The 23,514-nt window shown below is 44.8% G+C and overlaps 1 long non-coding RNA gene across 1 annotated transcript in view; it reads right to left on the bottom strand.

Moving 5' to 3' along the window:
* Positions 1–18,395: 18,395 nt before the first annotated feature.
* LOC140910608 (uncharacterized) overlaps positions 18,396–23,514 on the bottom strand; it is a 102,738-nt gene continuing 97,619 nt past the window's right edge. The window contains exon 2 of the long non-coding RNA XR_012158664.1: positions 18,396–19,064. This is a non-coding gene — a long non-coding RNA (uncharacterized lncRNA). The remainder of the gene's footprint in view (positions 19,065–23,514) is intronic.

Below are 23,514 nucleotides of genomic sequence, written 5' to 3'. Positions count from 1 at the left end.
CTAGAGTTCTAAAAATTAGCCAAGAGTAATTATTAATTATCTGAATTCCATCCACAAAATAGGGCTGTAGTTAACATGAACATTTTTTCACTTTAAATCTTTGAACTGTTGGCTAAACTAATCTTGAATTTCTGTGATCCATTCAGCATAGGGACAATTGTCACATTTCTTGAGTATTTGCTGGCAAATCAATGAAAGAGGTTATTCCAGCGAGACTATACATTAACATTTTTGTATCTCAGAGCAGAAATCTCTGCTTAACCCAGTAGCTTCAAACAATGGTTCCTACACTCTTAAATTTGCTATAAATGTGTAGCTCCATTGACTACAATGATTTTTTTCACAACCATAAAGACTAGAAACTTTACAATTTAACTTCTTCATAAACTGAGGGGCCATAATATTGCCTTGACACACTGTGGTTTATGCACCTGGGTAAGTCAGATGGATTACTTTTAAATGATAATATTTTAATTCATTTTCATTTTAATTCCTATTTTAATGGTTATTTTAGGAAACATCTTTTCTAGAGGAACTCTGAATATCACCAGCAAATTAACATGCTATTGCAACCATGACAACAGGTACAAAAAACCCTCAAATTGAACTGTTTGTGTTCAGATAGTGATCTGCAACTCTGTCTTACACTTTTCTGCTCTGGTGATGTAGCTTTTAGAAACTGGGAATACTAATAATGTGCACGATCCGGAACATTTTGACAGCTCCATTATTTTAGAATGCAATGTTTTGGAAATTATGGCTACCGCAAAGTGATTAAAAATTCATGTTTTGTAAGCTTGTGTACTTGTTTGGGAATAATTTGGATTTAGTCTGAAAAATATTTGAGGGATTTGGCACAATATTAGTCTAATCACAGTTCCATCTGATACATGGTAGTGCCAAATGATGAAAATATTCAATTAAGTCAAGATGAAAGCAATTAAATTTTTAATTAAAAATTAAATTTTTGCAGTAATTAATGAGGTATTTATACATCACAAATTATCTTTAATCTAATGTCATTGATAAGTGTGTATTACCAATAAGTTAAGTTGAAAGAGCTATATCGGCTTAGAATATGGGGTCAGATTCCAACTAAAGTATTATAAAGATGATGAAGCTTCTTTATAAAGTCTTTATTTCTTCTCAAAACCAAAAGCTTATTTCAATTGTCAATTGTCATTATTACATATTTTTCTCTTTTAGAGAGAGTTTGTAGTTTGGTAAAGAACACAATGAGAGAGAACTGCTTTCTCCAGTAAACAAAAATCTAAAATCTTTGAATATTTACAGCCAAAAAACCCCCATATTCTGGAAGTCTTTGAGACAGATTATCAGCTGGTGTGACACAAGATAGCTTAGCTGAAGTCAATAAAGTTATGACAGCTTACACCAACTGAGGATCTTGTCCATTACATTGAATGTTCCAAAGGAGTTTTTTTTTAAAAAAGGTCCTGTCTACTCTGCATGAACAGTGATAATCCCTTGGCACTTTTTGTTAGAGGCTTGCTCTCAGCATCAGCCAAAATGTCCTCTCCCTTCATTTTTCTGCAGCATACTCCGTGCATTTTGGTTGTAGCTCTCTAGCCCAGAAATTATTATTTCAGTGGAACATTATGGTTCTGAGGTCCTTTGGTACCCTTTAGGAAAAAAAGGTGCTGTACAAGTGTAAAATATTTTTAGTGGTAAATAACCTCGCGTCCCCATAAACAAATGTGAATGTTCTATTATTTGTCATAATTTTTAATTGACAGAGGGTTAGTTACTTTTAGAGTCCAGCATTGTGTTACAGTTTCCTCTCTGCTCTGCCAGTGCTCTTCTGCTTCAAGCTCTAGCTACACTGTGAAATTAGGTCGATTTTATAGAAGTCGATATTTAGAAATCGATTTTATACAGTTGATTGTGTATGTCCCCACTGAATTAATTAAGTCAGCAGCATGCGTTCTCACTAGCATGGCTATCATCGACTCACGGAGCGGTGCACTGTGGGAAGCTATCCCACAGTTCCTGCAGTCTCCGCTGCCCATTGGAATTCTGGGTTAAGCTCCCAATGCCTGATGGGGCAAAAACATTGTTGCAGGTGGTTTTGGGTACATGTTGTCAGTCTCTCCTCCTTCCTTCCCTCCCTCCCTCTGTGAAAGCAACTGCAAACAATCGTTTCATGCCTTTTTTCCTTGGTTACCCATGCAGACGCCATAGCATGGCAAGCATGGAACCCGCTCAGCTCACCGCTGCTGTTGTGAGCATTGTAAACACCTCACGCATTATACTGCAGTATGTGTGGAACCTGGCTAAGAGACATCAGCACGAGGATGATTGTGAGGAGGACATGGACACAGACTTTTCTGAAAGCATGGGATGTGTCAATTGGGACATCATGGCGGCAGTGGGGCTGGTTGATACAGTGGAACGCCGATTCTGGGCCTGGCAAACAAGCACAGACTGGTGGGACCACATAGTCTTGTAGGGATGGGATAATTCCCAGTGGCTGTGAAACTTTTGCATGCATAAGGCCACTTACCTGGAACTCTGTGAGTTGCTTTCCCCCTCCCTGAAGTGCAGGAATGCCAAGATGAGCGCTTCCCTGACAGTTGAGAAGCAAGTGGTGATAGCCCTGTGGAAGCTTGCAATGCCTGACTTCTACCGGTCAGTCAGGAATCAATCTGAAGTGAGCAAATCTACTGTGGGGACTGCTGTGATTCAAGTAGCCAATGGCAATCACTCACGTTCTGCTACTAAGGGTAGTGACTCTGGGAAATGTGCAGGTCATAGTAGATGGCTTTGCTGCAATGGGTTTCCCTAACTGTGGTGGGGTGATAGATGGAACACATATTCCTATCTTGGCACCGGACCACATTGCCAACCAGTACATAAACCGCAAGGGGTACTTCTCAATGGTGCTGCAAGCACTGGTGGATCACCAGGGATGTTTCATCAACATCAGTGTGGGATGGCTGGGAAAGGTGCATGATGCTCGCATCTTTAGGAACTCTGGGCTCTTTGAGCAGCTGCAAGAAGGGACTTACTTCCCAGACCAGAAAATTACTGTTGGGGATGTTGAATGCCAATAGTTATCCTTGAAGACCCAGCCTACCCCTTGCTCCCATGGCTCATGAAGCCATACACAGGCAGCCTGGACAGTAGCAGTTCAGCTATAGGCTGAGCAAGTGCAGAGTGGTGGTAGAATGTGCCTTTTGACATTTAAAAGCTCGCTGGCGCTGTTTGCTGACTAGGTTAGACCTCAGCGCAACCAATTTTCCCATTGTTATTGCTGCTTGCTGTGTGCTCCTCAATATCTGTGAGAGTAAGGGGGTGACGTTTATGGCGGGGTGGGAGGTTGAGGCAAATCGCCTGGCTGCCAGTTTTGAACAGCCAGACACCAGGGTGATTAGAATAGCACAGGTAGGCATGCTGTTCATCAGAGAGGCTTTGAAAACCAGTTTCATGACTGGCTAGGCTACGGTGTGACAGTTTTCAGAGTGGTAGCCCTGTTAGTCTGTAACAGTAAAAAGAACGAGGAGAACTTGTGACACCTTAGAGACTAACAAATCTATTTGGACATAAGCTTTTGTGGGCTAAAACCCACTTCATCGGATGCATGCAGTGGAAAATACAGTAGGAAGATATATATACACAGAGAACATGGAAAAAATGGGTGTTGCCATACCAACTATAATGAGACTAATCACTTAAGGTGGGCTATTATCTGCAGGAGAAAAAAAACTTTTGTAGTGATAATCAGGATGGCCCATTTCGAACAGTTGACAAAAAGGTGTGAGTAACAGTAGGGGAAAATTAGCATGGGGAAATAGTTTTTACTTTGTGTAATGACACATCAACTCCCAGTCTTTATTCAAGCCTAATTTAATGGTGTCCAGTTTGCAAATTAATTCCAATTCTGCAGTTTCTCTTTGGAGTCTGTTTTTGAAGTCTTTTCGTTGGAGTATTGCTACTTTTAGGTCTGTAATTGAGTGACCAGGGAGGTTGAAGTGTTCTCCGACTGGTTTTTGAATGTTATAATTCTTGATGTCTGATTTGTGTCCATTTATTCTTTTGCGTAGAGACTGTCCAGTTTGGTCAATGTACATGGCAGAGGGGCATTGTTGGCACATGATGGCATATATCACATTGGTAGATGTGCAGGTGAACAAGCCTTTGATAATGTGGCTGATGTGATTAGGCCCTATGATGGTGTCCCTTGAATAGATATGTGGACAAAGTTGGCAACAGGCTTTATTGCAAGGATAAGTTCCTGGGTTAGTATTTTTGTTGTGTGGTATGTGGTTGCTGGTGAGTATTTGCTTCAGGTTGTGGGGCTGTCTGTAAGCAAGGACTGGCTATCTCCCAAAATCTGTGAGAGTGAGGGATCGTCCTTCAGGATAGGTTGTAGATCCTTGATGATGCATTGGAGAGGTTTTAGTTGGGGGCTGAAGGTGACAGCTAGTGGCATTCTGTTACTTTCTTTATTGGGCCTGTCCTGGAGTAGATGACTTCTGGGTATTCTTCTGGCTCTGTCAATCTGTTTCTTCACTTCAGCAGGTGGGTATTGTAGTTTTAAAAATGTTTGATAGAGATCTTATAGGTGTTTGTCTCTGTCTGAGGGATTGGAGCACATGCGGTTGTATCTTAGAGCTTGGCTGTAGACAATGGATCATGTGATGTGGTCTGGATGAAAACTGGAGGCATGTAGCTAAGTATAGCTGTCAGTAGGTTTCTGCTATAGGGTGGTGTTTATGTGACTATCACTTATTAGTACTGTAGTGTCCAGGAAGTGGATCTCTTGTGTGGACTGGTTCAGGCTGAGGTTGATGGTGGGATGGAAATTTTTGAAATCATGATGGAATTCCTCAAGGGCTTCTTTTCCATGGGTCCAGATGATGAAGATGTCATCAATGTAGCACAAGTAGAATAGGGGCATTAGGGGATGACAGCTGAGGAAGCATTATTCTAAGTCAGCCATAAAAATGTTGGCATACTGTGGGGCCATGTGGGTACCCATAGCAGTGCTGCTGACTTGAAGGTATACATTGTCCCCAAATGTGAAATGGTTGTGGGTGAGGACAAAGTCACAAAGTTCAGCCACCAGGTTTGCCGTGACAGTATCAGGGATACTGTTCCTGACAGCTTGTAATCCATCTTTGTGTGGAATGTTGGTGTAGAGGGCTTCTCCATCCATAGTGGCCAGGATGGTGTTTTCTGGAAGATCACCATGGATTGTAGTTTCCTCAGGGAGTCGGTGGTGTCTCGAAGATAGCTAGGATGCTGGTTGTGTAGGGCCTGAGGAGAGAGTCTACATAGCCAGACAATCCTGCTGTCAGGATGCCAATGCCTGAGATGATGGGGAGTCCAGGATTTCCAGGTTCATAGATCTTGGGTAGCAGATAGAATACCCCTGCCATCATGTGCCAGCAATGCTCCTCAGCCATGTACATTGGCCAAACCAGACAGTCTCTACGCAAAAGAATAAATGGATACAAATCAGACATCAAGAATTATAACATTTAAAAACCAGTTGGAGAACACTTCAATCTCCCTGGTCACTCAATTACAGACCTAAAAGTCGTAATACTCCAACAAAAAAACTTCAAAAACAGACTCCAAAGAGAAACTGCAGAATTGGAATTAATTTGCAAACTGGACACCATTAAATTAGGCTTGAATAAAGACTGGGAGTCGATGGGTCATTACACAAAGTAAAAACTATTTCCCCATGCTAATTTTCCCCTACTGTTACTCACACCTTTTTGTCAGCTGTTGGAAATAGGCCATCCTGATTATCCTACAAAAGTTTTTTTTCTCCTGCAGATAATAGCCCACCTTAACTGATTAGTCTCGTTATAGTTGGTATGGCAACACCCATTTCTGCATGTTCTCTGTGTGTATATATATCTTCCTACTGTATTTTCCACTGCATGCATCCAATGAAGTGGGTTTTAGCTCACAAAAGCTTATGCCCAAATAAATTTGTTAGTCTCTAAGATGCCACAAGTACTCCTCGTTCTTTTTGGTGTGACAGTTGTGTGTGTTTCTCCTTGATGCAAACCCGCCCACTTTGTTGATTTTAATTCTCTGTAAGCCAACCACCCTTCCCCCTTCAATCACAGCTGGCAAAGGAAATAAAGTCACTATTGTTTTGAAACCATGCATTTTTTCTTTAATTTAAAAACAGGGAGATAACTGATAAGGTAGCCTGGGTGGGGTGGAGGTGGTGGGGAGGAGGGAAGGACAAGGGCACATTGCTTAATGTAACCACACTGCAAATCAAAACTGTTTGAATGACAGCCTTCTGTTGCTTGGGCCATCCTCTGGAGTGGAGTGGCTGGGTGCCCGGAGCCTCCCCCCGGTGTTCTTGGGTGTTTGGGTGAGGAGGATATGGAACTTGGGGAAGGACAGTGGATGCAGCGGCGGTCTGTGCTCTTGTTGGCTTTCCTGCAGCTCCAGCAGATGCCTGAGCATGTCCGTTTGCTCCCCCATTAGCCTCAGCATTGCATCCTGCCTCTTCTCATCGTGCTCACTTAATGCTTTCCTGGACTCTGCCACTGAATGCCTCCATGCATTCAGCTGTGCCCTATCAGTGCAGGAGGACTGCATGAGCTTGGAAAACATGTCATCGCGAGTGCGTTTTTTTCATCTTCTAATCTGTGATAACCTCAGGGATGGAGATGATAGGGAGAGCAGAGAAACATTTGTACCTGCAGGGGGATAAAAAGGGAGAGTAAAATTTAAGATGATACATTTCTGAGAACAAAAGGGAGACTCTTTCACAGTGAATCAAGCAATTCACAGCAGACAGCACATGTGCTTTAGGTACAAGGTCGCATTTTGCCTTTTATATTGAGCGCCTGCCGGTATGGTGACACATCACACATGGCTGGGTAACAGAATTCGGTTTCCAGGCAGCCATGGTAAGCCAAAGTGTATTGTGGGTTTGGGTTCTAATGCCTTCATAACATGTGGGAATGTTTTCAAACTGCAGTGTCCTCCTTTCCCATAGCAAGCAATGCTGGTTGTGTTTGCCATTTAAAAGAAGGGTTTTGGGTGGATGTGCAGCACACACCTCCCGCCACCCCTCTGCGTGGTTATTTGGGATGATCCCTTCACCCCTACCCCTGCTGCGTGGCTATGGGATGATCCCTTTTAGCCAAGCGCAAACATCCCAGCATGAACGGGGTCCTTTTACTATTCCCCTACAAAAATTCCCCTATTTCAACCAGGTGACCGTGAATAATATCACTCTCCTGAGGCTAACACAGAAAGATAAAGACCGAATGTTGCTTGAATGCGACCAAAACCCAGGACCATTTGCTGCCATGCTTTGTGCTGCAATGATTCCAGACTACTTGCTACTGGCTTGGCTTGGTAAAGTGTCCTACCGTGGAGGATGAAATAAGGCAGCCCTCCCCAGAAACCTTCTGCAAAGGCTTTCAGAGTACCTCCAGGAGAGCTTCATGGAGATGACCCTAGAGGATTCCTGCTCCATCCCCAGACACGTTAACAAACTTTTCCAGTAGCTGTACTGGCCGCGAATGCATCCTAAGTCTTCAGGGCAAATTAAACATTAAAACATTAAAAGCTATTGCTTTTAAACCCTGTACTGTTGGTACAAATGTGCACTCACCAGAGGTGCCTTCTCCACCTTCAGGGTCGGGGATCTCGCCTTGGGAGGGTATTGGCTCCTGGGTGTTGAAAAGGTCCTGGCTGCCGGGGAGAATGGATTCACCGCTTGTCTGCTGTGCATTCTCCTCCTCCTCATCCACAAAATTCTCCTCCCTGTTGTGTGAGACTCCCCCCTGGCAGGTGTCCACGGACAGTGATGGGGTAGTGGTAGGGTTCCCCCCTAGAATGACATGCAGCTGATCATGGAAGTGGCATGTATGGGGCTCTGACCCAGAGCGACCATTTGCCTCCTTTGTAGTTTGGTAGGCTTGCCTGAGCTCCTTAACTTTCATGAGGCACTGCTGTGTGTCCCTGTTGTAGCCTCTATCCACCATGCCCTGTGCAATTTTGGCATATATATTAGCATTTCTTCTTTTTGATCGGAGTTCTTCCTGCACAGATTCTTCTCCCCATACAGCAATCAGATCCAGTGTCTCCCGTTCGCTCCATGCTGGAGCTTGTTTGCGATTCTGGGGGGACTGCATGGTCACCTGTGCTGCTGAGCTAGCCACGCTGACCAAACAGGAAATGAAATTCAAAAGTTCCTGGGGCTTTTCCTGTGTACCTGGCTAGTGCATCGGAATCGAAAGTGCTGTCCAGAGTAGTCACATTGGAGCACTCTGGGATAACTCCCGGAGGCCAATAACATCAATTTGCATCCGCACTACCCCAAATTAGACCCAGCAAGATTGATTTTAGCACTATCCCCGCTGGGGAGGAGTACAGAAGTTGATTTTAAGAGCCCTTTAGGTTGCTTAGGTTGACGGAATGGGGTTGCTTGTGTAGATGCACTCATTATAAAATAGAACTAATGCGGCTAAATTTGACCTAACCCTGTAGTGTAGACCAGGGCTCAGCTAAAAAGAGATGATCAGCAATGCCATCCCCTATGGTGGATATTTGAGAGGGACAAATATCCACTAAGGGCTAGATAAAGGCCAGCAAGTTCCATTTTATTGTATCTGTGACTAAACCATGGTTTGAATCCACATGTCCAGAGGTAAAATTTTGTCCTCAGACATACTTATTCAGCTCCCCTTCTAGCTATTGGGAGCTATACATTCATTTCTGAGGGGAAAATTTAGTTTTAGTGACTTTATCTGGTGTTCACTACTCCTCATCTTTGCCATGGGAGAATTAATTTGTCTATTTGCATTCTTTAATAGAATCATAGAAATGTAGGGCTAGAAGGGACCTGGAGAAGTCATCAAGTCCCCTGTGGAAGGGCCAAGTAAATTTAATCCATCCCTGACAGGTGTTTGTCCAACCTGTTTTTAAAACCTTCCAGTGATGGGGATTCCATAACAGCCCTTGGAAGCCTATTCCAGAGCTTAGCTACCCATATAGTTAGAAATATTTTCCTAATATCTAACCTAAATCTCCCTTGCTGCAGATTAAGCCCATTAGTTCTTGTCCTACCTTCAGTGGACATGAAGAATAATTGATCACCGTCCTCTTTATAACAGCCCTTAATGTATTTGAAGACTGGAGTCAGGTCCCCGCTTAGTTTTCTTTTCTCAAGACTAAACATGCCCAGTTTTTTGTAACCTTCCTTTGTAGGTCTGGTTTTCTAAATCTTTTATAATTTTTGTTGCTATCCCCTGGACTCTCTCCAATTTGAACGAATCTTTCCTAAAGTGTGGTGACAAGAACTGGAAAGAGTACTCTAGCTGAGGCCTAAACAGAGCAGAGTAGAATGGAACAATTACCTTCTGTGTCTTACATACAACACTCCTGTTAATATACCCCAGATAATATTCACCTTTTTTGCTGCTGTATGGCATTCATATTCAATTTGTGATCCACTATGACCCCCAGATCCTTTTCAGCTATTACATATAGCCAGTTATTCCTGATTTTGTAGTTATGCATTTGATTGTTTTCCTTCCTAAGAGAAGTACTTTGCACTTATCTTTACTGAATTGTATCTTATTGGAAGCTAATTCTAATTCAGACTAATTCTCCAATTTGTCAGGGTCATTTTGAATTCTAATCCCATGCTCCAAAATGCTTGTAATCCCTCCCATCTTGGTATCATCTGCAAATTTTATGAGCATGCTCTCCACTCTGTTATTGAAAATATTGAATAGTACCAGACCCAGGACTGACCCCTGCAGGTTCGGTCCCTTCTCTGGGTTCCGCAGGCAGCCTGGAATCTGTCTGAGGCTTCGCACATCTTGGCTCTGTGGTCGGGGCCTGTAGCAGCTCCCAGGAGAGAGCCTACAATCTGCATCCTTCCCCCTGCATCCTTCAGCAGCCTGCCCAGGCTGAGCTGGACTGCTTCCTTTTATATCTTGTCTCCAGGCTGAGTATGCCCAGCAGGGATGGAGGCGTATGGCCTCCTCAACCTGTAATGCACAGTTAATCCCTGCGGGGCCAGTGTGGGGTAGGTACACCCCATCACAGGGACCATGTCAAAAACCTTACTAAAATTAAGATATATCACATCTACTGCTTCTGTTCTATCCACTAGGCCAGTAACCTTATCAAAGAAGGAAATTAGGTTGGTTTGGCATGATTTGTTCTTGACATATCCATGCTGGCTATTCCTTATAACCCTATTGTCCTCCAGTTGCTTACACACTGATTGTTTAATAATTTATTTCAGTATATTTCAAAATATCAAAGTTAGGTTGGCTGGTCTATAATTCCCCTGGTCCTGTTTATTCCCCTTTTTAAAGATAGGTACTATGTTTGCCCTTCTCCAGTCTTTTGGGACCTTGCCCATCCTCAAAGTTCTCAAAGATAATTGCTAACAGTTCCAAGATTGCTTCCGCTAGTTCCTTAAGTACCCTAGGAGGAATTTCATGAGGCCTTGCTGACTTGAATACATCTAATAATAACAGCAAAGATTAGAATATAAAACCAAATTCATATGAGAAATAATACTGCTCATTACTTAGAAACAAGAAGGAAATCATTGGGCCTGATTCTCCTTCAGTTATGCAGGTTTTACACTGGTGAAATGCCAATGCAAATGAAAAGAGCATTCAGTCCCATTATATTCAGAATTTTGTTTCCATCCAGTGTCTGATCTAATCAGCTGAAACTGTTTCATGAAAATGCATTGAAATGCATTGCAAAACTTCCAGCAAAATAATCAGCTTTCAGAACTTCCCTACCATTTCCCAAGTCCAGCAGAACAAGTTTGATTTGCCAATTAGCCTCCCTTTGGCTTCTTTCCTCACCCATTTCCTCTAAAAGTGCATTGCTACCCTGGATCATCTTCCATCATCTACCACAACTCTCTGGAGGAAAAGTCTTAGTCATAAAACCAAAAAAATGTTTTCCTAGCTTCTGAGTTACCTGGAGAAGACTGGACTCCAGGAGTGGGTTATTTCTTCCTTGAAAGATAAATGAGACAAGACACAGGATATTATATTCCTAGACTAATTTATTTAGAAGTATGTACATGTATGGGCAGTGCTCTATGTGGCTGGAGGTAGCCATGAATGAAGAATATTGAGGGAGTAGGGAAAACAGCATTCTGGACTGTTCTACCTCAGCTTAACCTCTGGTTAAGAATCCAATGCACATCGCTGCTCTGAGTTATATTTGGTCTTTGTACCACTATGCTGACCTGACACAGTCTCTGATCAGTTTGAATTGCACTTATATATTTTCTCTGATTTTAAAACTTAGTTAAAACCCTGTTGTATTGTCTTCATAGTTTATCATAATGAAGTCCCTACTTTTAAGATACTATTGTTGTCTTGCCAATCCACAAATTAATTAGATTTAGCCTCTGGTTGCCTTGTTAGAATCCCTGTGTTCTTCTTCCCGGAGTCTAAACAATTTCTGTTCTTGGTTATAAAATGTGTTTATATAATTCAAACCACCAGCCTGCTTGAATCCTTTTTAAACTTGTTATGCCTTGCTAGGATCTTGCTGTGGACCTTCTGCTAAATTCCTGCCAAGCAATATAAATATGGGTCATGGGTCCTGTGTCCTGACCAGAATCAACTGCTGACACTAGTGAACATTGATTCGGCCACATGTTGGCAATGGTGTATTATTTTTGGACCATGTTTTTGCAACAAAATATATTAATCATTCTATAGAATCATTACATGGTAACCTCAAGAATAAACCAGATGCTTGTACTTACCAGCATTACTGTTTAAACAGGAATGAAAAATGCAGATGAATTAGTCTATTTTAGGACAGTGACAGTGAAACTGATTGTTGGGAACTTGGCATATCATGCTAACATTGTGGGGGTTTGCACAGCCCCCCACCCCAAGATATTTGAGTGGTGTAACATCAATCCAGTGGGTGGAAAGGGACTGTGTAATACAGGGGAAGAGATGTACTATATTTGTAAAGCACAATGCAAATATATAGTGCTGTACTTTTCAATGTTAGTGATAATTATAACACCCTCTTTGTGTGTGTGCTTTGACAATACTAGGTAATTCTCTAGTACAGCTCTTCTAAAAAAAAAGATTTCTCTGTCCTGAGGACCTGTTCTTCTAAAAGTGGGAATCTCTTGAAACAGAGAAATCTCATTTTTTTTAAAGCACTACCAGAAAATTGCCTAATGTTACCATAGTATTTGCAGGCAGAGGATGTGACCATCTGGGAATTCCTATAGCTCACAATGTTCTCAGCCACTGAAGTATCTCATGCATCCTACAGTCTACATGTTCCAAAGTCAGTTCCTTTCTGGCCAGTCAGAAAGGGAATTCCCAGGACTTGTCTGTGCTTCCTTAGTGATTGGTATGGCTTGCACTGATCTGATCTAGCAATGTTAAAGGTTTCTAAGGCACCGATTAAGGTACAAAGCTTTGCAGCATTTTTTCTTGTATCTTTTTCTTGTTCTGTTTCCCATTTAAAACCCACATGTCTCTCTTCAGCACACTTTGAGTGATATCCAATTGCATTGCATTGATACCTTTGTCCTATATCTACTTCTAGGCAGAGCATCAGTACTTATCCCTGACTCTGTGATGATGCACTGGTGCATTAGATGAATATTCTTCACCCACAGGCTTTGTTGTGGAACTGGGGTCTCTTGACTTCTCAGCCCTCCATTTCTGAGGATGGGCTTCAACAGCATCCTGCATGTACTCCGTCATCTGCTTGGAGAACAGTCAGCTTGGAAAGATTAGATCCAGTGCAACAACATTTCCATGCCTGGAAGCATTTTGCAAAACCCAGAGCATTAGCATAATTTGGCTGGGTTGAGGTTTAGATGATCTACATGCCTAGATGCACCATCCCTGTGTTGCACAGCTCAGATCTATATTTGTTGAATGAGGTAATGTCTTCTCTGAACTGTCTTGTTTCCTACTTTTTATATCTAGTAATTAGCATTGTCAATCACTGAGCTAAGTTTCCACATCTTTTATCGCTTCCCTTAAGGGGTCTTCCGTGAAACTTTAAGTGTGGCTAGAAAGTAGATCCCATATGGTTTTCGTAGTGTGTACATATCACTCTGGGATGATGTCTGTGACAACCTTTATCAAAAAGTCAGACAGTTTTCTTTGCCTGAGGGGACAAAACAAGCTGCTAATATGCTAATGGAATGTCTTAGTGTTAAGAGGCAGGAATGGTGTCAGGAACGTATTGAAAGTCTGGACTTCATGAATTCAAGCCATTGAGCTCAGGGCTTTCTTTGTTGCCTTTGCGCAGAGGACACCCCTCTAACAGGATGCTTAATTATATTATACTGTTAAGCCACTAGGTGTAACATACCTTATATGAGCATACAACAGATGTATCTCTCTCTATGAAGGAACCTGTGTAGCCAGTCCATATGTGATGCTGACAGACTAGCGCAGGCCAGAGCCATAGGCCAATTCACTTGTATGTGAATATCAAAGGAGTTAAATGTATGAGTATTGTGACAGGGTCAGGCCAGATGGCCGCAGGAGAGTGATAGAAGGCAGATATATTAGCCCCAGATTCAGTAGGTCCCTTTTCCCTGGGTAAGGTAACAGGGAAGGTTCCAGAACAATCAGGAACTTTCTGGAAACAATTAAGGCAGACAGGCTGATTAGAACATCTGCAGCCAATCAATAAGCTGCCAGACTCAATTAAGACAGGCAGGCTAATCAGGGCACTGGGGTTTTACAAAGGAGCTCACTTCAGTTTGTGGCGTGTGTGTGAGGAGCTGGGAGCAAGAGGTGCAAGAAGCTGAGAGTGAGAAGGCATACTACTGGAAGACTGAGAAGTACAAGCATTATCAGACATCAGGAGGAAGATCCTGTGGTGAGAATAAAGAAGATGTTGGGAGGAGGCCATGGGGAAGTAGACCAGGGAGTTGTAGCTGTCACGCAGCTGTTCCAGGAGACACTGTAGACAGCTGCAATCCACAGGGCCCTGGGCTGGAACCCGGATTAGAGGGCGGTCCCGGGTTTCCCCCATCCCTCCATCCCCCCAACTCCCTACTTGATACCGGAGGAGTTGAACTGGACTGTGGGTTCCACCAGAGGGGAAGGTCTCTGGCCTGTTCCCCGATCCACTAGGTGGATCAGCAGAAACTGCGGGGATTGTTCTTCTTCCTTTCCCCATGCTGGCCAGTGATGAGGTTAACTGAGTGAACAGCAGATCTGAGCCACGAAAGTGCCCAAACTGAGGGCTGCTGTGAACCTCTGAGCCAAGCAAATCCTCCAGTAAGCGCAGGACCCACCAAGGCAGACGAGGAACTTTGTCACAGTATATATTCAGACCATTTCATTTGTGTGTTAATAGAGTTCAAAGGAGATGTTAATTGTATTGTTTTCACCTAACTATATTCTGTTATTTACTATTACATTACCTTTACATTATGCATGCCTGGTAATTAAATAACCCGAAATCAAAGTGTGTATTAATGTAAGGTATTCAACATGAAAAGTAAGGGAATGTTACTTGTATTGTTTTCATTTATCTATTCCTATTATAATGTAATGGCAGGCCTTTATATTATGTATATCAGTGTAACTAAATTATCTATCAAAAATCTTGTGAAATGCTAATGAAGGACTTAAGAACTTTAATAGAAAATGCTAATTTCAAAGTAAGTGGTCATTGTGTGTGATGTTCGAGGTCAAGGACTCTAAGTGCATTCCTCACTATCTGTCATCAAAGAAAATACCTATGTGGGTAAAAAGAAAAGGAGTACTTGTAACACCTTAGGGTATGTCTACACTACGGAATAAGGTCGAATTTATAGAAGTCGGTTTTTTAGAAATCGGTTTTATATATTCGAGTGTGTGTGTCCCCACAGAAAATGCTCTAAGTGCATTAAGTGCATTAACTCGGTGGAGCGCTTCCACAGTACGGAGGCTAGAGTCGACTTCCGGAGCGTTGCACTGTGGGTAGCTATCCCACAGTTCCCGCAGTCTCCGCTGCCCATTGGAATTCTGGGTTGAGATCCCAATGCCTGATGGGGCTAAAACATTGTCGCGGGTGGTTCTGGGTACATATCGTCAGGCCCCCGTTCCCTCCCTCCCTCCGTGAAAGCAAGGGCAGACAACCGTTTCGCGCCTTTTTTCCTGAGTTACCTGTGCAGACGCCATACCACTGCAAGCATGGAGCCCGCTCAGGTAACCGTCACCCTATGTCTCCTGGGTGCTGGCAGACGCGGTACGGCATTGCTACACAGTAGCAGCAACCCCTTGCCTTGTGGCAGCAGACGGTACAGTACGACTGGTAGCCGTCATCGTCATGTCCGAGGTGCTCCTGGTCGCCTCTGTGAGGTTGATCAGGAGTGCCTGGGCAGACATGGGCGCAGGGACTAAATTTGGAGTGACTTGACCAGGTCATTCACTTTAGTCCTGCAGTCAGTCCTATTGAACCGTCTTATGGTGAGCGGGCAGGCGATACGGACTGCTAGCATTCGTACTGTACCATCTTCTGCCGAGCAGCCATGAGATGTGGATGGTATGCAGTCCTTCTGCACCGTCTGCTGCCAGCCAAAGATGAAAAAGATAGATGGAGTGGATCAAAACAAGAAATAGACCAGATTTGTTTTGTACTCATTTGCTTCCCCACCTCCCCTGTCTAGGGGACTCATTCTTCTAGATCACACTGCAGTCACTCACAGAGAAGGTGCAGCGAGGTAAATCTAGCCATGTATCAATCAGAGGCCAGGCTAACCTTCTTGTTCCAATAAGGACAAAAACTTAGGTGCACCATTTCTTATTGGAACCCTCCGTGAAGTCCTGCCTGAAATACTCCTTGATGTAAAGCCACCCCCTTTGTTGATTTTAGCTCCCTGAAGCCAACCCTGTAAGCGCCCCTCCCGGCATCAGAGCAACGGCAAACAATCGGGCATCTGAGAGTGCTGTCCAGAGCAGTCACAATGGAGCACTCTGATGGGGCTAAAACATTGTCGCGGGTGGTTCTGGGTACGTATCGTCAGGCCCCTGTTCCCTCCCTCCCTCCGTGAAAGCAAAGGCAGACAATCATTTCGCGCCTTTTTTCCTGAGTTACCTGTGCAGACGCCATACCACGGCAAGCATGGAGCCTGCTCAGGTAACCGTCACCGTATGTCTCCTGGGTGCTGGCAGACGCGGTACGGCTTTGCTGCACAGTAGCAGCAACCCATTGCCTTCTGGCAGCAGACGGTGCAATACGACTGGTAGTCGTCCTCGTTGTGTCCGAGGTGCTCCTGGTCACGTCGGCTGGGAGCGCCTGGGCAGACATGGGCGCAGGGACTAAATTTGGAGTGACCTGACCAGGTCATTCTCTTTAGTCCTGCAGTCAGTCCTATTGAACCATCTTATGGTGAGCGGGCAGGCGATACAGACTGCTAGCAGTCGTACTGTACCATCTTCTGCCAGGCAGGCAAGAGATGAGGATTGCTAGCAGTCGTATTGTACCATCTTCTGCCAGGCAGGCAAGAGATGAAGATGGCTAGCAGTCGTACTGTACCATCTTCTGCCGAGCAGCCATGAGATGTGGATGGCATGCAGTCCTTCTGCACCGTCTGCTGCCAGCCAAAGATGTAAAAGATAGATGGAGTGGGTCAGAACAAGAAATAGACCAGATTTGTTTTGTACTCATTTGCCTCCTCCCCTGTCTAGGGGACTCATTCCTCTAGATCACACTGCAGTCACTCACAGAGAAGGTGCAGCGAGGTAAATCTAGCCATGTATCAATCAGAGGCCAGGCTAACCTCCTTGTTCCAATAAGAACGATAACTTAGGTGCACCATTTCTTATTGGAACCCTCCGTGCAGTCCTGCCTGAAATACTCCTTGATGTACAGGCACACCCTTTGTTGATTTTAGCTCCCTGAAGCCAACCCTGTAAGCCGTGTCGTCAGTCGCCCCTCCCTCCGTCAGAGCAACGGCAGACAATCGTTCCGCGCCTTTTTTCTGTGCGGACGCCATACCAAGGCAAGCATGGAGGCCGCTCAGGTCACTTTGGCAATTAGGAGCACATTAAACACCACACGCATTATCCAGCAGTATATGCAGCACCAGAACCTGGCAAAGCGATACCGGGCGAGGAGGCGACGTCAGCGCGGTCACGTGAGTGATCAGGACATGGACACAGATTTCTCTGAAAGCATGGGCCCTGCCAATGCATGCATCATGGTGCTAATGGGGCAGGTTCATGCTGTGGAACGCCGATTCTGGGCTCGGGAAACAAGCACAGACTGGAGGGACCCCATAGTGTTGCAGGTCTGGGACGATTCCCAGTGGCTGCGAAACTTTCGCATGCGTAAGGGCACTTTCATGGAACTTTGTGACTTGCTTTCCCCTGCCCTGAAGCGCATGAATACCAAGATGAGAGCAGCCCTCACAGTTGAGAAGCGAGTGGCGATAGCCCTGTGGAAGCTTGCAATGCCAGACAGCTACCGGTCAGTTGGGAATCAATTTGGAGTGGGCAAATCTACTGTGGGGGCTGCTGTGATGCAAGTAGCCCACGCAATCAAAGATCTGCTGATATCAAGGGTAGTGACCCTGGGAAATGTGCAGGTCATAGTGGATGGCTTTGCTGCAATGGGATTCCCTAACTGTGGTGGGGCTATAGACGGAACCCATATCCCTATCTTGGCACCGGAGCACCAAGCCGCCGAGTACATAAACCACAAGGGGTACTTTTCGATAGTGCTGCAAGCTCTGGTGGATCACAAGGGACGTTTCACCAACATCAACGTGGGATGGCCGGGAAAGGTGCATGATGCTCGCATCTTCAGGAACTCTGGTCTGTTTCAAAAGCTGCAGGAAGGGACTTTATTTCCAGACCAGAAAATAACTGTTGGGGATGTTGAAATGCCTGTATGTATCCTTGGGGACCCAGCCTACCCCTTAATGCCATGGCTCATGAAGCCGTACACAGGCAGCCTGGACAGTAGTCAGGAGCTGTTCAACTACAGGCTGAGCAAGTGCAGAATGGTGGTAGAATGTGCATTTGGACGTTTAAAGGCGCGCTGGCGCAGTTTACTGAGTCGCTTAGACCTCAGCAAAACCAATATTCCCACTGTTATTACTGCTTGCTGTGTGCTCCACAATATCTGTGAGAGTAAGGGAGAGACGTTTATGGCGGGGTGGGAGGTTGAGGCAAATCGCCTGGCTGCTGGTTACGCGCAGCCAGACACCAGGGCGGTTAGAAGAGCACAGGAGGGCGCGGTACACATCAGAGAAGCTTTGAAAACCAGTTTCATGACTGGCCAGGCTACGGTGTGAAAGTTCTGTTTGTTTCTCCTTGATGAAACCCCCCGCCCCTTGGTTCACTCTACTTCCCTGTAAGCTAACCACCCGCCCCTCCTCCCTTCAATCACCACTTGCAGAGGCAATAAAGTCATTGTTGCTTCACATTCATGCATTCTTTATTCATTCATCACACAAATAGGGGGATGACTACCAAGGTAGCCCAGGAGGGGTGGTGGAGGAGGGAAGGAAAATGCCACACAGCACTTTAAGCACAGCACTTTAAAAGTTTACAACTTTAAAATTTATTGAATGACAGCCTTCTTTTTTTGGGGCAATCCTTTGTGGTGGAGTGGCTGGTTGGCCGGAGGCCCCCCTCACCGCGTTCTTGGGCATCTGGGAGTGGAGGCTATGGAACTTGGGGAGGAGGGCGGTTGGTTACAGAGGGGCAGCAGTGGCAGTCTGTGCTCCAGCTGCCTTTGCTGCAGCTCAACCATACACTGGAGCATACTGGTTTGGTCCTGCAGCAGCCTCAGCATTGAATCCTGCCTCCTCTCATCACGCTGCCGCCACATTTGAGCTTCAGCCCTGTCTTCAGCCCGCCACTTACTCTCTTCAGCCCGCCACCTCTCCTCCCGGTCATTTTGTGCTTTTCTGCACTCTGACATTATTTGCCTCCACGCATTCGTCTGTGCTCTGTCAGTGTGGGAGGACAGCATGAGCTCGGAGAACATTTCATCGCGAGTGCGTTTTTTTTTCTTTCTAAGCTTCACTAGCCTCTGGGAAGGAGAAGATCCTGTGATCATTGAAACACATGCAGCTGGTGGAGAAAAAAAAAGGGACAGCGGTATTTAAAAAGACACATTTTATAAAACAGTGGCTACACTCTTTCAGGGTAAACCTTGCTGTTAACATTACATACATAGCACATGTGCTTTCGTTACAAGGTCGCATTTTGCCTCCTCCCACCGCGTGACTACCCCCTCAACCTTCCCCCCTCCCTGTGGCTAACAGCGGGGAACATTTCTGTTTAGCCACAGGCAAACAGCCCAGCAGGAATGGGCTCCTCTGAGTGTCCCCTGAAGAAAAGCACTCTATTTCAACCAGGTGACCATGAATTATATCTCACTCTCCTGAGGATAACACAGAGAGATAAAGAACGGATGTTGTTTGAATGCCAGCAAACATACACTGCAATGCTTTGTTCTACAATGATTCCCGAGTACGTGTTACTGGCCTGGAGTGGTAAAGTGTCCTACCATGAAGGACGCAATAAGGCTGCCCTCCCCAGAAACCTTTTGCAAAGGCTTCAGAGTACATCTAGGAGAACCGCAAATGCCAGGGCAAAGTAATCCTTTCACATGCTTGCTTTTAAACCATGTATAGTATTTTAAAAAGTACACTCACCAGAGGTCCCTTCTCCGCCTGCTGGGTCCAGGAGGCAGCCTTGGGTGGGTTCAGGGGGTACTGGCTCCAGGTCTAGGGTGAGAAACAGTTCCTGGCTGTCAGGAAAACCGGTTTCTCCGCTTGCTTGCTGTGAGCTATCTACAACCTCCTCCTCCTCATCATCTTCTTCGTCCCCAAAACCTGCTTCCGTATTGCCTCCATCTCCATTGAAGGAGTCAAACAACACGGCTGGGGTCGTGGTGGCTGAACCCCCTAAAATGGCATGCAGCTCATCATAGAAGCGGCATGTTTGGGGCTCTGACCCAGAGCGGCTGTTCACCTCTCTGGTTTTCTGGTAGGCTTGCCTCAGCTCCTTCAGTTTCACGCGGCACTGCTTCGGGTCCCTGTTATGGCCTCTGTCCTTCATGCCCTGGGAGATTTTCACAAAGGTTTTGGCATTTTGAAAACTGGAACGGAGTTCTGATAGCACGGATTCCTCTCCCCAAACAGCGATCAGATCCCATAGCTCCCGTTTGGTCCATGCTGGAGATCTTTTGCGATTCTGGGACTCCATCATGGTCACCTGTGCTGATGAGCTCTGCATGGTCACCTGCAGCTTGCCACGCTGGCCAAACAGGAAATGAGATTCAAAAGTTCGCGGTTCTTTTCCTGTCTACCTGGCCAGTGCATCTGAGTTGAGAGTGCTGTCCAGAGCGGTCATAATGGAGCACTCTGGGATAGCTCCCGGAGGCCAATACCATCGAATTGTGTCCACAGTACCCCAAATTCGAGCCAGCAACGTCGATTTAAGCGCTAATCCACTTGTCAGGGGTGGAGTAAGGAAATCGATTTTAAGAGCCCTTTAAGTCGAAATAAAGGGCTTCATTGTGTGGACGGGTGCAGGTTTACATCGATTTAATGCTGCTAAATTCGACCTAACATCCTAGTGTAGACCAGGGCTTAGAGACTAACAAATTTATTTGAGCATAAGCTTTCGTGAGCTACAGCTCACTTCATCGGATGCATTCAGTGGAAGATACAGTGGGGAGATTTATATACACAGGGAACATGAAAAAATGGGTGTTATAATACACACTGTAAGGAGAGTGATCACTTAAGATGAGCTAATACCAGCAGGAGAGTGGGGGGAGGGGGAGAAGAAAACCTTTTGTAGAGATAATCAAGGTGGGCCATTTCCAGCAGTTGACAAGAACATCTGAGGAACGGGGGGGGGGGGGGGTGGGTGTGTGAAATAAACATGGGGAAATAGTTTTACTTTGTGTAATGACCCATCCACTCCCAGTCTCTATTCAAGCCTAAGTTAATTGTATCCAGTTTGCAAATTAATTCCAATTCAGCAATCTCTCATCGGAGTCTGTTTTTGAAGTCTTTTTGTTGTAATATTGCGACTTTTAGGTCTGTAATCAAGTGATCAGAGAGATTGAAGTGTTCTCCGACTGGTTTATGAACATTATAATTCTTGACATCTGATTTGTGTCCATTTATTCTTTTACGTAGTGACTGTCCAGTTTGACCAATGTACATGGCAAAGGGGCATTGCTGGCACATGATAGCATATATCACATTGGTAGATGTGAAGGTGAACGAGCCTCTGATAGCGTGGCTGCTGTGATTAGGCCCTATGATGGTGTCCCCTGAATAGATATGTGGACACAGTTGGCAACGGGCTTTGTTGCAAGGATAGGTTCCTGGGTTAGTGATTCTGTTGTGTGGTATGTGGTTGCTGGTGAGTATTTTCTTCAGGTTGGGGGGCTGTCTGTAAGCAAGGACTGGCCTGTCTCCCAAGATCTGTGAGAGTGATGGCTCATCCTTCAGGATAGGTTGTAGATCCTTGATGATGCGTTGGAGGGGTTTTAGTTGGGGGCTGAAGGTGATGGCTAGTGGCGTTCTGTTATTTTCTTTGTTGGGCCTGTCCTGTAGTAGGTGACTTCTGGGTACTCTTCTGGCTCTGTCAATCATCTGGACCCATGGAAAAGAAGCCCTTGAGGAATTCCACTATGATTTCAACAATTTCCATCCCTCCATCAACCTCAGCCTGGACTAGTCCACACACGAGATCCACTTCCTGGACACTATGGTGCTAATAAGTGATGGTCACATAAACACCACCCTATACCGGAAACCTACTGACCGCTATTCCTACCTACGTGCCTCCAGCTTTCACCCAGATCACACCATACGATCCATTGTCTACAGCCAAGCTGTACAATATAACCGCATTTGCTCCAACCCCTCAGACAGAGACAAACACCTACAAGATCTCTATTAAGCGTACTTAGAACTACAATACCCATCTGCTGAAGTGAAGAAACAGATTGACAGAGCCAGAAGAGTACCCAGAAGTCACCTACTACAGGACAGGCCCAACAAAGAAAATAACAGAACGCCGCTAGCCATCAACTTCAGCCCCCAACTAAAACCCCTCCAACGCATCATCAAGGATCTACAACCTATCCTGAAGGATGAGCCATCACTCTCACAGATCTTGGGAGACAGGCCAGTCCTTGCTTACAGACAGCCCCCCAATCTGAAGCAAATACTCACCAGCAACCACACACCACACAACAGAACCACTAACCCAGGAACCTATCCTTGCAACAAAGCCCGTTGCCAACTGTATCCACATATCTATTCAAGGGACACCATCATAGGGCCTAATCACAGCAGCCACACTATCAGAGGCTTGTTCACCTGTGCATCTACCAATGTGATATATGCTGTCATGTGCCAGCAATGCCCCTTTGCCATGTACTTTGGTCAAACTGGACAGTCTCTACGTAAAAGAATAAATGGACACAAATCAAATGTCGAGAATTATAACATTCATAAACCAGTCGGAGAACACTTCAATCTCTCTGGTCACTCGATTACAGACCTACAAGTCACAATATTACAACAAAAAGACTTCAAAAACAGACTCCAATGAGAGACTGCTGAATTGGAATTAATTTGCAAACTGGATACAATTAACTTAGGCTTGAATAGAGACTGGGAGTGGATGGGTCATTACACAAAGTAAAACTATTTCCCCATATTTATTTCCCCCCCACCACCACTGTTCCTCAGATGTTCTTGTCAACTGCTGGAAATGGCCCACCTTGATTATCTCTACAAAAGGTTTTCTTCCTCCCCAACCCCTGCTCTCCTGCTGGTATTAGCTAATCTTAAGTGATCACTCTCCTTACAGTGTGTATGATCACACCCATCGTTTCATGTTCTCTGTGTATATAAATCTCCCCACTGTATTTTCCACTGAATGCATCCGATGAAGTGAGCTGTAGCTCACGAAAGCTTATGCTCAAATAAATTTGTTAGTCTCTAAGGTGCCACAAGTACTCCTTTTCTTTTTGCAAATACAGACTAACATGGCTGCTACTCTGAAACCTGTCATTATATGGGTAAAGACACTAACAGTTTACTTTCTGCGTGGAAAAGCTATAAATATGGATTCAAGAAGAATCCATCATCTCTGGATTGTTCGGATTCTGACAGGGAAGAATAACTGAATGAGAAAATGGAGATCCTCCGAGAAGATGGAGATCTGGGTAGACTTTTGGGAAACTGGCAGTTTGTTATATCATTACATTTGGAATTACAAACTCTGACTCACTTGTTATTATATTTTACCTGCTTTAACCTGTCAATAACTCTCATTGTTTTTTCCTAGCTAGTAAACCTATAGTTAGTTTACTATAGGATTGGCTGCTCTCATTCTTTGGTGTAAGATCCGGAGTATCAGTTGATCTGGGGTAAGTGATCGGCCTCTTGAGACTGGGAGAAACCTGATGTGGTGTGATTTTTTGTTTTAATAATCTTTTATCACAAAGTCCAATTTTTCTGCATGTCAGTATAGACTGGAGAGG

Source organism: Lepidochelys kempii, chromosome 4 (genome assembly GCF_965140265.1).
Source record: "Lepidochelys kempii isolate rLepKem1 chromosome 4, rLepKem1.hap2, whole genome shotgun sequence".
Classification (NCBI taxonomy): Eukaryota; Metazoa; Chordata; order Testudines; family Cheloniidae; genus Lepidochelys; species Lepidochelys kempii.
This window is presented reverse-complemented; position numbering and strand designations above follow the sequence as displayed.